At 39.5% G+C, this 15,399-nt stretch overlaps 1 pseudogene; it reads left to right on the forward strand.

Moving 5' to 3' along the window:
• The window catches only part of LOC103016931 (40S ribosomal protein S6-like), a 31,728-nt pseudogene that overhangs the window by 15,036 nt on the left and 1,293 nt on the right, over positions 1 to 15,399 (forward strand).

The raw sequence follows: 15,399 nt of genomic DNA on the forward strand, positions 1-15,399 counted from the left end.
ATTTCTTAGTAAAGATGCCCAAATGAGAGACTCTACTGATGAAAGCGTTTCCTTTAGGGGACCCTTTAAAAGCTCTCTATATATTTACAGAAATACAAAGGGGGATGTATATTTTTTGGATTGGGAGAATACAAAATCTTCCATTGCAATAAACCGTCAACGTATCAAAGTTTTAGAATGGACCATGACCTGGGTAAAATAAAACAACCTTCCGTTTTGACTTTCTTGACAGCCCAAATCCTAATTTGGTGGAAGTGGCTCTGTGCCCTGATTAGAAAGCCACAGTCCCAGCCTTCTTTGCAGTTAGAGGTGGTCACAGAACATACATCTGGCCAATGGTATATAAGAGGAAGTTACTCAAAGCTACTGAAAATAGGACAGAAGCTGCTGAGAGGCACACATTTTGTTCTGTGTGTTCTCCTGTAGTAGCCGGAACCAACTAGCCGGTCTGCACTAGACCATGAGAAAAAACTGAAGAGAATCATAGACCCGACAATAACAGTGCTCTGTACTTCTCCTGATGTGAGGCATCCCTCCCTCCTCCTCCACATGATGCCAGTAATTTTCAGTTCTCTGATTTGCAGAGCCAAATGTAATTCCTAATTGAAATAGACTATGGTATCAGAACCGTTGGGGGGTGTGGGCAGGAAAGGATGCTTCAAGTAATAGAACCTAAAATGTTTCATTTGCTTAATGGAAGAGGTGGGATGATGAGGGCACTACTGTGGGGGGTAAAGCTGGATGACCCATATTAAACAGGGCAAAACGTTTTTTCAGACTCTAGGAATGCTGTCTACTGACTCCTAAGTAATCCAGAATGTTGGCATGTGTTGGACCCTTCTTGCTGCTTTTAGCAAAGCCCTAAGGGACTGATGAACTAATTCAGGACACACACAGTCTACAAACAGATGCGGAAGAAAAGACAGTGCTGCTAAGAGAAGTGCTTTTCTCAAGACTTACAATCTAAGTTGTTTGAGAATCTCAAAAGCTGGAGCCTTTTGATAGCTAGGATCAATGTTTGACGGCTGGAAAAGAAACTCAAAATATAATGGAAAAGAAAAACAGAAGCTAAGTTCTCTCTCCTGTAATAGTCTGAGCGTAAGCAGGAAAGCCGTGAAGTGCGTGGCTCCAAGGTCCCTCTCTACCTTTACTGCTTCTGCATCTCCTTGTCACAGGGATCCAAGATGACTCTCAACCGCATGGGCATTTCAGCAGGCAGGAGGGGAAAGAGGGAAAGAGAGGGTACCCTCTTCCCTTTAAAGGCATACTCTGGAAGTTGCACACATTATTTCTGCACATAACTTATTTGACAGAATTTAGTTGTATGTCCACTCCCAAGCACGAGGTCTTTAACCTGGGCCACATGTGCTCAGCTAAAAGCCATGGGTTCCATGACTATGGAAGTGGGGGAAGAACTGACACTGCCTCCCTTGTAGGGTTGAATATCCAGCTTCTCCTCTACCTCAAGTGGAAACCATTCTAAGCTGAAGACCCTACTCTGTTTTCCTCCTCTGATCTCCTTCTGAAAATCCAGCTTTCAAAAGCCGCCTACACCAATCTTAAATTTTTCATGCTCCACATTGAAAAAAAAAAAGCAATGTAGCTTTAATAAGATAGCAATACTTTGTATTTATATTTCACTCTTCCATCGGGCCAAAGGGTTATAGTGTTGGAATGTTCTTTGGCAATTCCAATCAGGAAAAACAAAATCTAAAAAATCTTTTGAAGATATCTAGGATAGTGGAAATGTCTCAAGATTTAGTTCTAATTAGCCCCTGAAATAATGTTCCTGGCAACTCTATTGCATTGACTGAGTTCAGATCAGGCATCCTGGAACATTTCCTTCTGTTTTGAATGAGGTACATTGCTAATTCTCTAATCAATGAATGAACACTCCATTTGTCAAACAGCATAATTGCCATTCAATGAATATAATTCATAGCTAATTGTTAAATAGGAATAATTTGCTGTGACTTGACTAGGTTGTATTCCTTGACTTATGGGACCATCTAATTAAATAGTGGAAAAATCTTTTTTAAACCTATATTTTGGAGAAAAACTTGGCAATATGTTTTTGAAATCACACATGGGATGGATTCATTGATTCAAACATTATGTGAACAAGTAAGCTGCTACAAGGATGTTCATTGAAGCATTATCTACAATACCGAAAAATTTCAAGCAACTTACCTATCCATCTACAGGGGATTAGTTAAATAAAATATAGTATATCTATGCGAAAAAACAAAAAAGTTATGCAACCCTTAAAATAAGGAGATAGGTCCATGGGGAAAGGTATTCAAGATACAATATTAAGATTTTAAAAATTATAAAACAATATGTATAGTTCAAGTTCTTTTGTGTAATACAGAACAAATCAGGAAACATACACATATAATTGTATATGCATGGAGGTTTCCAGAAGCATATACGAGCAGCAATTAATAATGTTTACAACTAAATAGTAGACTGGTTGTCCTGGGATGAGGAATGAAAGACTCTTACCTTTTACATTATAAACCTTCTGTATTTGTTGAACTTTTTACCTTAAATGTGTATTCGTTTTAAATCTTAAACAATTATTAAAACCTCTAAAAATAATTTTGTTCCAGTGTATATGGTCTTTAAACATTTCATGGAGTATATAGCGTAAGGAAATATTGAACGAGTGTCTAAAGTGAATTCTGCTTCCCTTTGTTTTATATTGATTAAGAGCCTGCTTCCAGACAATCTACTGTATTTGTTTAGATAACATAAAACCTGATACTGATTTGTTTCATTCGTACTCTTGCCCCAGAAGCAAAGCCACTGTAAAGGCACACCATGAGATCTTTCAGTCATGGATTTAATATCTTGCAAATTATTTTCTTTTTTTCTAAAGTTTACTTTCACAAAGGGTTTCAAACTTAGTGAAGTTTGTCTTATTCAGCGGTTTTGGAATTCACTGGAGAAAAATGAGAAATGTTCTTTGTCTCAAACTAAGTTTAATCCCTTTCCTTATAACTACGAAGCCCCGGCCAGAACCTGCCAAGGAAGAAATCGTCAGTAATTTCCTACCTTATCTGCAAGGTGAAAAACAGATGAAAGGAGCTGATGCTCACTTTGACAACTCACAAATTTATTTAAAAAATTTCCCCATTTATTAAAATGAAAAGTGCTCAATCAACTGGACCTCAAATTTCAAACAAGTATGTGGTAAGTACAATTTCTGCTCATTTTAAGAAAGAGTGCATTCCTCTTAGGGGAACACAAGGCTGAAGTCTGCAGGAGCATGAATTTGAACTTGATTGTTGTATGAAATTGTATGAAATCAATAAGAAGGCCTGACTTCTCTAGCCTCAGGGGGTCATAGGTCACAGCAGAGAAATGTTTATTTCGTAGGAGCTCACGTAACAACCACACTTATCATTATGGTAAAAAAAAACCAATGATTGAGGCTATGTCCTATAAGCTACTGTGTCCTAGGCCCTCTGCCTGCAAAGGGAGAAGACAAACTCTGTCATCTGAGACTTTATCACCTAGTTGGAGGAGACCAGATTTTGCTATGGAAATTCTTCATAACGAAAAAGTTTTATGTTGCTATACCACAGTATTCATTTCTGAACTTCAGAAATTGAGAGCTTAGCTATGCTATAGAAAGACTCCTCCACATGAATGTGATAAATGCTTTTTAAATCTAATTTGCAAACAGGGAAGGGTAAGAATGGCTGAACAATAATAGCACTTATCACGATAGGCACCTACTCTGAGTTCCACCCTTCACAGACATTCTCTCTAAACTTCACATGGATCCCACAAAAATGGATACTATTCGTTTCATTTTCCAGAGGAAGAAACTGAGGTTATGCACCAGTTAGCGACTGAGTCAGGAATCAAACCCCAAGCACAGGTTCTTTGAACCTCTGAGCTCTAATGCTTTGTACTCCTAATGAAGGGAAGTGGAGATGGGGAGGGGGTAGGGAAAACCTTTACATTCTTTTTTTCCTCCTGAAACCCTTTAAAAAGACAGACAGGACAAAAGAAGAATGCGTGTTCTATATGCACGATTCTTTGCCGCCCTCTGACGAAGTACCTCAAAAGCTAAGCTTCTATCAATCCTGGAGAGATAGGATCGGTGGAGCATTAGTGATGGAATGAATGGTTGAAAAGAACGGCGGCGACCAAAGAAGTTTTTATGCAGAGAAAACCCCAAATCTGGAGCAAAGCCCTCCTGTTCATTTTATCTCACAAAAGGCAGGTAGTGCTGCCTATTAAGGTAATGCGTTACTACACTATTTGGAAAAACTACAGTTCTAATTAGACGAGCAAATAAATGTTCATTTCAATTTATTAATATAGCTGTAGGCCTTGTTCACTTTATCTCTTGGTTCTGAGACCAATCCATCTCGAGCTGGGAATCATTGTGGGGAAGTAACGGGTTTTAATAATGGATACAGGCAGTGAATTATTCAGGCAGATGGGAGCAAGCCTTGATGCCTTCACTCACTTCTTTAATTAACTGTGAGATGCTGACGAGCCTGGGCTGACTCGAGGCTTTCTAAGTTCATCTCCATCAGAACTGTGAATTTTTCTTGAGCCATGGATATGTTGTGTTCTGGCTCATCCGTATCTGAGAAAAAGGAACGCCCGTTCTCCTGTCACCATTTTGTCTTATGGTCTGAATTTCTTTGTCTGCTTCAATATTATTTTCATGCAACTTTTTTAGCAATGAACATTTTTCTTGATAAAACCCACACCTTCGTTTGACTGCACCTCTGGATACGACTTTAGCAAAAGAAAATCCAAAATATTTCAATCCTGATTTAAGTCTGGGAACTAACCCATAAACAAAACAAAATCCGGTTCTGGTCACTGAAGCCCATTTGCTTGGCTTAAAGCCACTTGTTTTAATGGCTTAGAAAGAAATGAACTGCTAGAAAAGAATTTTTACAGTCTTCATTCGACAGAGCATCAAACAAACAAAACTAAAACTCTTATGAGATGCAGACTGCATAATTTGCATGGGACAGGGTATATTAGTTATGGAGCTTTGCAATGTGCCCTAGTGGTTCCTGTAAAGAAAAGTTCTAAATGATGGAACATGGCCTTGTCCAGTGAATTTTCTCCTTTGCTTAACACAGATTTTCTGAGTGGGAAATATAGCTTGTAGACTTTGCCCCAGTGTAAATCAATGGATTTGCTCTGAACATGTTAATAACATGCTTAGATAACCGATTGCTCTTATTTGGGCAATCTACTTTGCCATTACCTGTTGCTATGAAAATTTTGTTTCAAAAGTGCTCATAAGCTGCTATACAACCATTTACTAATGCTGTGACAAGAGAGTTCCTCTTTCAGTTTTGTCACAGCAGAGAGAAAGTAAGGATCTGGGGGAGGTCTGAGCTCACCACTTCTTGGTAGAAATTGAATCACGATTTCTATAAATCAAAAGTCATGTTAAAAGCGCTGTGAAGTAAACAATGATGTATACGAATTAGCAGCATGACTGTAGTCAATACAAATCAAAGTGGCTTTATGAACGTATTGATGTTTTCGGCTCTTCTAAGGTTGAATACATTTAAGTGTTTATCCCCCAGGGCATTGTTGGTTTAAATGAATCTATTTACTCTGAGACCAGACCACAGTTGCAGCTGGAGACACAAACTATCCACACTGACCCAAAGGTGGTTCTGACCCAAACCCAGTGACCCCATCTGTGGCCAGATGCTCATGGTAAACTGAAATTAAATGAACGACGCTCGGGACAAAGACACTTGTATAAAAAAGTGGCTACGTTTGTGTTCGGTTTTCCTTATATATTAATTTCAAAGTTTGGAGTCTCTTGGAATGCAACACAAAAATGTTTTCTAAGGATTTGGCTCAATAGCACGCGTCTGGATGTGAATCCTGTATCAGGATTTAACTTAAACTATGCTTTTAAGAGACGGATTCTGTATCTTCAAGTTGCATCAATATATCCTGTTACGGGATATTGACTAACTAAGTAGGTGCCTAGACGTATCTTGCTTGTCTGAAAGGAAAGTTTATTTTTATATCCAAATGCCATATTTTAAAAATCAGATAATGCAGGCATCCTGTTAGGATTTACTAGATTAGCTAAAGAACACAAAACATCAGATTGTAATTAGATGACTACAGAGAAAAAACATAGGATGCATATTTCCACAAAATATCTGGCATCCTTCAGCATATTCAAAGTAAAGATAAGTCATCTATTTTGGCCTCTCTGTGATTTAGAAAAGGGTTCTTTGCACAATGGCTACACATTGGAATTCATCTTGCTTTTCTGAGAATATTACAGCATCTCACTATGCCTCCAAAAGGACCAGCCTCAAAATTATCAAGGGCACTTACATAGAGACAAGCAGTTAGAAAGAACACAGAAATGAAACACAGACTGATAAGTGGGTGGAAGTCATTCATCTTTTAAAGCCCATAAAAAAAAGAGAATTTTAAATTAAAACGTCTACAATAGGTTCAACACCTCTCTCTCAGCCCCTCCCCTCCCTTTGTCATGGAACAGCATTCAAGTGTGGGAATGTTTCTCTTAAACATGTGTAAATCACACATTTAGTCATGCTCCAGGCAGGAGCCCCTACCAAGGGGTCCAAGGGGAGGGAGGCAAAGGATATTAAATACTAGTCCAGCAGTGTGTTAATGAAACATTTACACAAGCATTTTGTGTGGTTATAATAAAAAGGGGGGCCTCTTTCATGACACTCTTTCATTACTTAGCACAATCTTTAAGAGGATTAATGTTGGGGGAGGTAGGGGTAAGAATGTGCTTATCAGTTGAGTCTCAGGATCAGTAATGCCAGTTCTTAATAGATTGCCTCTGGATTTGGGATTACTGCAGTGCAAATTCTTCCAGGCTTTCAATAGAATAGAGAGCAGTTTGTTTTCTCCCCTTCGATGCGGAGAGCTATTGACTTCGTGATGAAATGACCTGGGACTCAGTTTATTCATATTCCTCCTTTCTCCTCTGTCACTTCAAACAGAGAGACTTATTTATTTATTTAGGCTCCTGGTGGCTGATGCATCAATATATGCATTCATGCCACTGTTACTCTGATTAAGAAGCAGCTAAGGAAGCAAGTTTAATAGCAACCAACTGACTTTTATGACATTCATATCAAGCATCATATCGAGAAAAGGAAGTTACTGAGAAGACAGATCTGCATTTTAGAAGTTGTTTGTTCTCTGCATCTCATTTTCTGAAAGGTTTCCAAACAGCTCAGTTAAACTACATATTTTGGAGGACACTGAAGCTAGTAAGTGGCCCTTTTATTTTTCTGGGGAGTTAGAGGCAGCTTTTGTTGGCAGTCTCCTGAAAGAGTACAGCACTGATGGATCATGCTGCCTGAGGTCCCGTGGCTTCTCACTATTTTTAGCACAAGGAAGATGTTAGTTGAAACAGTGTACAATGGACTAATCAGCCATAATAGAACTCACACTGTTTTTTACTTCACATTGCACTTATTATGTGCCTTGAATGTAAACAGCTCTTTGCTCTGACAAAGATGGCAGCTTGCCATGGTGGGATTCAGTCTTCTCTAAAGCTCAGTAAACATTGAATAGAAACAAGCCTGAGGACTCTGAAAAAGCAATTGTTTGAATGTATGTCACTTGCAGCCTTAGACAAAATTATTTTTGTTCCTTCCATCCTTTACTCTCCACCTCCTTCCTCAAATTAGCAAGCATTCACATACACCAGTTATCTGTGTATGAAAAATTATTTTGATCATTTCTCCACCCACATTTAAAGAAGCAAAAAATCACATTTTACATAAAGCCTTGAATGATGACACCCTGTACAATTTACACTCATTGTGAAACATGTGCAACTTAATGTAATAATATAAAGCTTGATCACGTAAGTAAATTGAAGTCTCTTTAAAGTATGATAAGAGAGATTCCGATTCTATTTAAAATTACACCCAACACCAAAAGGAAGGTTATTTTTTTGTACCATCTGTATCTGCCATTAGCAGATTCAATAGTTTGCTCTCAAAACAGATTTAGAGCAATTTACTATAAAGTAAATGTTGTTGGCTAGCCTTCCTACATTGTTATCATCCCATGATTTTCCAGCCATGTTGGCTTATTTAAAAGTATTTTGAATTATGATCACAGTAATACATGCCTATGACATAAACAATCAAATAGCAGAAGAGGGTTTATAAAGAAAACTATCCCTTTCCCACATAGCCCTTTCCATGCTCAGGCCCATTTCCAGCAGCAATTTTTAACCTTTTTGGTTTTTTAGCTCTTCTGGGAATTACCTTCTAAACTCTAAATAAATAATAGGCTTATAATGGTTTTTCTTGACTCATTCAACGAATGATTCAACAAACATTCATTGTGGGGTGGGAATGTAAATTGGTGCAGCCACTGTGGTAAACAGTATGGAGGTTTCTCAAAAAACTGAAACTAGAACCACCGTATAACCCAGCAATTCCACTCCTGGGTATATGTCCGAAAAAAACCAAAACACTAATTTGAAGAGATATTTGCACCCCATGTTAGTAGCTGCATTAGTTACAATTGCCAAGATACGGAAGCAGCCTAAGTGTCCATCAATAAATGAATGGATAAAGAAGATGTGGTACATATATACAATGGAATGCTACTCAGCCATAAAAACAAATGAAATTTACCATTTGCAGCGACATGGATGGACCTGGAGAGCATTAATCTAAGTGAAATAAGTCAGATAGAGAAAGACAAATACCGTATGATATCACTTATATGTGGAATCTAAAAAATACAACAAACTAGTGAATATAACAAAAAAGAAGCAGACGAACAGATATAGAGAACAAACTGGTGGTGACCAGTGGGGAGAAGGAAAGGGGGAGGGGCAATATATGAGTAGGGGATTAAGAAGTACAAACTACTATGTATAAAATAAGTTAAATACAAGGATATATTGTACAACATGGTGAATATAGCCAATATTATATAATAACTATAAATGGAGTATAACCTTTAAAAACTGTGAATCACTATATTGTCCACCTGTAACTTATATAAAATTGTACAGTAACTATACTTTAATTAAAAAAACCCAAGTATTCATTGTGTGCCCACTATCTGTCAAACTCTCTTCTAAGACTGAGATACAAGAGTAAACAAAACAGACAAAAGTTCTTGTTCTCATGGAGCTTACATTCTGTTAGGGTGGTGATGAGGAGAGTTAAGTAATAAACAACATCCATGAACAACTTCTATAGTATATTCAAAAGTGAAAACTGCTACTGAATAAAAGAAATGGGAAAGGTGGGCAAAGGGAGCACTGAGGAGGAGAGGTGGTTTGCAGTTTAAAATAAGGTGGTCAGTGATGACCTAGCTGAGAATGTGATATTTGAGCAAAGACATGACAGAGGCAATTCAGTAATCCATGAGAATATCTCAAAGGAGAGTGGTCTAGGCAGAAGGAACGGCAAGTGCAAAGGCCCTGAGGCAGGAACATGCCCCCCCAAATGATACAAATGAACTTATTTACAAAACAGAAATAAAGCCACAGATGTAGAAAACAAACTTATGGTTACCAAGGTGGAACGGGCGGGGGAGAGGGATAAATTAAGAGCTTGAGATTAACACTGTTACTGTTAATCTGTTATATACTGTTATATACTGTTATACTGTTATATATAAAATAGATAACCAATAAGGACCTACTGTACAGCACAGAGAACTCTACTCAATACTCTGTAATGACCTACATGGAAAAAGCATCTGAAAAAGAGTGGATATATGTATATGTATAACTGATTCACTTTGTTGTACACCTGAAACTAACACAACATTATAAATCAACTATAGTAAGTCCCCTACATACAAATGAGTTTCATTCTGAGAGCACGTTTATAAGTCCAGTTCATTCCTAAGTCCAACAAAGTTAGCATAGGTACCCAACTAATACAATCGGCCATATATACTGTACTGTAATAGGTTTATAATACTTTTCACACAAATAATACTAAAACAACAAACACAAAAAATAAACAGTTTTAATCTTACAGTATAGTACCTTGAAAAGTACAGTAGTACAGTACAACAGCTGGCATACAGGGGCTGAACAGGCAAGAAGAGTTACTGATTGGAGGAGGGAGAGAAGGTGGGAGATGGTAGAGCTGAAGGATCGTCAGCAATAGGAGACAGAGGGCAAGATGCAATTTCACTCATGCCTGACGATGATGGAACTTTGCACGTTCACATCTTTGAAAGTTCACAACTTGAAGGTTCATATGTAGGGGGCTTACTGTATATGCCAATAAAAATTATTAAAAAAAAACAAAGAAAAGAAACAGCAAGGAGACCAGCTTGGCTGAAGCGGAGTGAACAAAGAAGACCATGAGATGGGGCCTGTGAAGGAAAGCGATTGGGAGGTCAATCATGTAAGCACCCCATTGAATTTTACCCAGCAAGAGATGGAAGTTACGGGAAGAATTTGAGTGGAGGATTGATTAAATAGTATCTAAGTTTTTGCTCTATTGAGGAAAGGATGTACGCAGACAAGAATGGAAGCAGGAAATTGTTTTGGAATGTCTATGGTGATCCAAATAAAAAGAGAAAACTCAGAATGGGCTAATGGCAGGGGAAGGGGTAAAGTGGTCAGATTCTGGGTGTACATTGAAGCGTACATGATTTTCTGACAAATTGGATTTTATAGAATGTAAGAGAAAGAAAGTCTTTGCCTGAGCTACTGTAAGGAAGGGGTGGCCCTTAACGGAGATAAGAGAGACTGAGGTAGAGTGGGTTTTGGGAGGAAGATGTGGTTATGGACATGTTCATTGTGAGATGCCTTTTAGACTTTGAAGTGATGATAACAAATAGACAAGTGGAAATAAGAAGCTGGAGTTCTGGGGTGAGATCTATAGTGTGCATTTGCATTTTTGGCCACTAGCATGTATATAGTATTTAAGGTCATATGACTGGATGAACTCACTAAGGGAATGAGACTAAAAAGCAAAGTCCCAAGACTGAGCCCTGGAACACTCCCGCAATAAAAGGTTAAATAATGAGGAGAAACCTGCAAAGAAAATGGAAAGAAGTGAGGTAGGAAGAAAACCAGGAGAATACTGGAAGAAAGGAAAGTAGAAAAGTAGACTAATAAATACATAACAGGCTCACATGATTCACAGTAATATACCCATGTTAGAGAAAGAATTATGAAGAGAAAGGAGATCTTGCAACCAAATAAAAGGTAGCACTAAAAATATTATATGAATAGTTTTTATTCAGTGATAAATAATCATATGAATAATGTTTCATTAAACATTAGAAGCATCCCCTTTAGAGCAGGGGTCCTCAACCCCCAGGCCATAGACTAGTACAGGTCCATGGCCTGTTAGGAACCAGGACACAGCAAGCAGGAGGTGAGCAGCGGGTGAGCGAGCGAAGCTTCATCTGTATTTACAGCTGCTCCCCATCACTCGCATTACCGCCTGAGCTCCTCCTCCTGTCAGATCAGCGGCGGCATTAGATTCTCATAGGAGCGCGAACCCTACTGTGAAGTGTACATGCGAGGGTGCTCCTTAAGAGAATCTAATGCCTGATGATCTGCAGTGGAGCTGAGGCAGTGACGCTAGTGCTGGGGAGCGGCTGCAAATACAGATTACCATTAGCAGAGAGGTTTGACTGCACAGAGACCATAATAAATCAATTGCTTGCAGACTCATATCAAAACCTTATCAGTGTGTGGCAAGTGAAAACAAGCTCAGGGCTCCCACTGATTCTGCATTATGGTGAGTTGTACAATTATTTCATTATACATTACAGTGTAATAATAATAGAAATAAAGTGCACAATAAATGTAATGTGCTTGAATCATCCCAAAACCATCCCCCCACCCTGGTCCGTGGAAAAATTGTCTTCCACGAAACCGGTCCCTGGTGCCACAAAGGCTGGGGACGGCTGATTTAGAGTTTAGAATCAGTATTCTAAAACCGTCTGGAATAAAAGAAAATATACGTAAGATAACATTGCTACGTACTAGTAATAATCACTTCTAAGTATTATGAAACTCAACATCAACAGAGACTATATATACCAAAGAGTAGCTTTAACAAAGAACGTGAAAGATGCGAATGGATAATATCACAATACTGTTTTGAGAGGTATAAAAGTTAAAGAGATTTAGTAGAGATACACGTTTATTTGATTATGAACTGTACCACTGGATATTGGAAAAATGTCGATTTCCCCTAAATGTGTGGGTTTATTATAATTCAAAACAGAATTTTGATGGGCAAATTTTGGGTACAATAATGATCAAAAGAGCACTATTTGTAATAGCCAACAAACTATAAACAATCCAAATGTCCATAAATAAGTAAATAAATAAATAGTATGTCCATTTAATAGAATAATATATAGCAATGAGAATGAATGAACTCTACTATAGACAATGATGGTGATGAATCTCAGTAATATAATAATGAGCAAAATAAGGCAGACACTAAAGAGTATGTACTTTATGATTCCCTTTATATAAAGTTCTGAAACAGATAAAAGTAATGTTAAGATTCCCAGAAGTGGGCTTCCCTGGTGGTGCAGTGGTTGAGAATCTGCCTGCCAATGCAGGGGACACGGGTTCGAGCCCTGGTCTGGGAAGATCCCACATGCCGCGGAGCGGCTGGGCCCGTGAGCCACAATTACTGAGCCTGCGCGTCTGGAGCCTGTGCTCCGCAACAAGAGAGGCCGCAACAGTGAGAGGCCCGCGCACCGCGATGAAGAGTGGCCCCCGCTCGCCGCAACTAGAGAAAGCCCTCGCGCAGAAACGAAGACCCAACACAGCCAAAAATAAATAAATAAATTAATTAATTAAAAAAAAAAAAAAGATTCCCAGAAGTTTTGGAAGGGAGTCTTTAGTTCTGGTGATGTTTCATTTCTTGATTTTTTGGCTGCTGGTTACAAATTGTGTCCATTTTGTAAAAATTCGTTGAAATTACATTTGTAATTTGTGTACTTTTTATATGAATATTTGACTTTGATAAAACTTTAAAAATACCAATAGTTTTAAAAAATTGGACATACTGATTTAACCATTTGCTTGTAATTGCAGACAATAAAAAAGTAGCTTCTAGTTTGTTCAGAAAGGAAAGTAATAATGAAAAACTGTATAAAATGTATAAAAAATCAGAAATGAGTGGAATATTCTGGCAACAGCTAAGGATCAATGGACAGAATACAACATTTGGTTGAGATGAAAAATAATTCAGTAGGGGAAAGGAATGATCAATAAATGATGCTGCATTTTCAAACCTCCCTATGCAACTGGGTACAGCCATGTGATCAAATTTTAGCTAATGGGATATAAGTGAAATTGAAAAATACCACTTCCAAGTCTTGCTGCTCAAAGGATTGGGCTTCTGGTCCTTCTCTCCTGTCCTTCTAATTTAGAGAAGGTGAGATTTAAACAATTGCCTGAGACTCAGCTGTTTAAATGGGAGCCACTGGTCAAGAATAGCAGAATCACCTTCCTAGGCTTGGCCTGTTAACTGTACGAGAAGTAAACTTCTAGCTTGTTAAGCAAATAAGCAAACAAACAAGAAAACAAAGAAAGCTGCAAGTGCTGGCTGTTCCTTTAGGAATATATCAGTTATCTATTGCTGTATAACCAATTACACCTAAATGTAATAGCTGAAATCTACAAACATATATCATAATTTCTTTGAATAAGGAATCTGGGGAGCAACTTAACTGGGTACATTTCACTCAATCGAGATCCCTCATGAGGTTGCAGTTGAGCTGTCGGATGGAGCTGCAGTTATGATCCAGACTCAACTGGGCCTGAAGGACCTGCTTCCAAGCTCAGTCACTTGGTGGTTGGCAGGCTTCACCTCCTCACAGGCTGTTGGCTAGACAGTCTGAGCTCCTCTTGTTCTATCGGTTTGAGGGCCTGAACTCCTCGCCACCTCACGTGGTTCTCCCATAGGGCTGCTTGCAATAGGGCTGCTTCCTCCCCGTCAGTGTAAGTGAGCCAAGAGAAAGGGAGAGAGAGAACTCAAGACAGGACCTGCAGTTATTTATAGTCTAATATTGAGCTACTGAGTCCAGCCCACACTCAAGGGGAGGGGATGACACAAAGGCGTAAAAGACAAGAGGCAGAGATATTCAATGCCACCTACCACAGGAAGAAAAATCAGGTTAGATCCTCACTTAACACCACACCAAAATAATTTGCAGATGAATACAAAATGGAAATATAAGAAGTCAAGTCCTTCTTAAAAATAGAACCAAGTCTATGTGAATGTTTCTCTAGTATCAGGATGGGAAGAACAGCTAAGCTTAAAACCATGGTAGCTCCTGTCACAGGCTGGGTTTTCTAGGAAGCAGACACTGAAATGGGTTAGAACGTGAAAGCCTTACCGGTAGGCAACACTGTGAAAGGTAGAGAGGAGGAAGCAGGATCGGGCAGGGAATGTGGATCTGAAAGAAGTCGGTTAGCCCCAAGGGGAGCTCCGGAGCCAAGATTTCCCATTAGATCAGTCCCAGTTCGGGTAGACCAGCTAGGCCCTTGAACAAGTTTCTTGTTCTATATGTGGTTAGGGCTGCCTTGAGAACAAGAGCAATCACGGTGTGAAAGCTGAGGAGGATCAAGAAGGAACTTATGGGCTTCCCCGGTGGCGCAGTGGTTGAGAATCCGCCTGCCAATGCAGGGGACATGGGTTCAATTCCTGGTCCGGGAAGATCCCACATGCCGCGGAGCGACTGAGCCCGTGCGCCACAACTACTGAGCCTATGCTCTAGAGCCCACGAGCCACAACTACTGAGCCCGCGTGCCGCAACTACTGAAGCCCACGCGCCTAGAGCCTGTGCTCCACAATGAGAGAAGCCACTGCAATGAGAAGCCCGTGCACTGCAATGAAGAGTAGCCCCCACTCGCCGCAACTAGAGGAAGCCCGCGTGCAGCAACGAAGACCCAACACAGCCAAAAAAATAAAAAATAAAAAACAAAATAAATTAAAAAAAAAAAAGAAGGAACTTATAGCTGGAGGTTGTCCACCAGCTGTGCCATTTAACTGGGCAACAAGTCCAGGTTTGGAGATCTGAGCTGAGCGCCGAGGTCTCTGCCACAGTCCGCCCCTTGCGGCATCTACACACAGTGCTTCAAACACTCGTGCAGAGCGGCGCCTCAGGGCTGGAATGGGCTGCTCTTCCTGAGGAGAAACTGCCCTCAGGCTCCTGCTCTAGGCAAAAAATACCCATTAGAGGGATCCTGCACTGGGCAGAAATGGCCAAGCTTCAGTGCCTCTTTACTGGCTGAAGATCATCCTGAAAATAGTGGGCCCTCAGCTCAAAAGCTGAGGCAAAACCTAAAAGGACTAAGAGCTAGAGGCTGAAGCTAAGCCCATGCCTGGTCACTGGGCAGGGAGCCCTTTCTAGGAGGGC

This window comes from Balaenoptera acutorostrata, chromosome 2 (genome assembly GCF_949987535.1).
Source record: "Balaenoptera acutorostrata chromosome 2, mBalAcu1.1, whole genome shotgun sequence".
NCBI lineage: Eukaryota > Metazoa > Chordata > Mammalia > Artiodactyla > Balaenopteridae > Balaenoptera > Balaenoptera acutorostrata.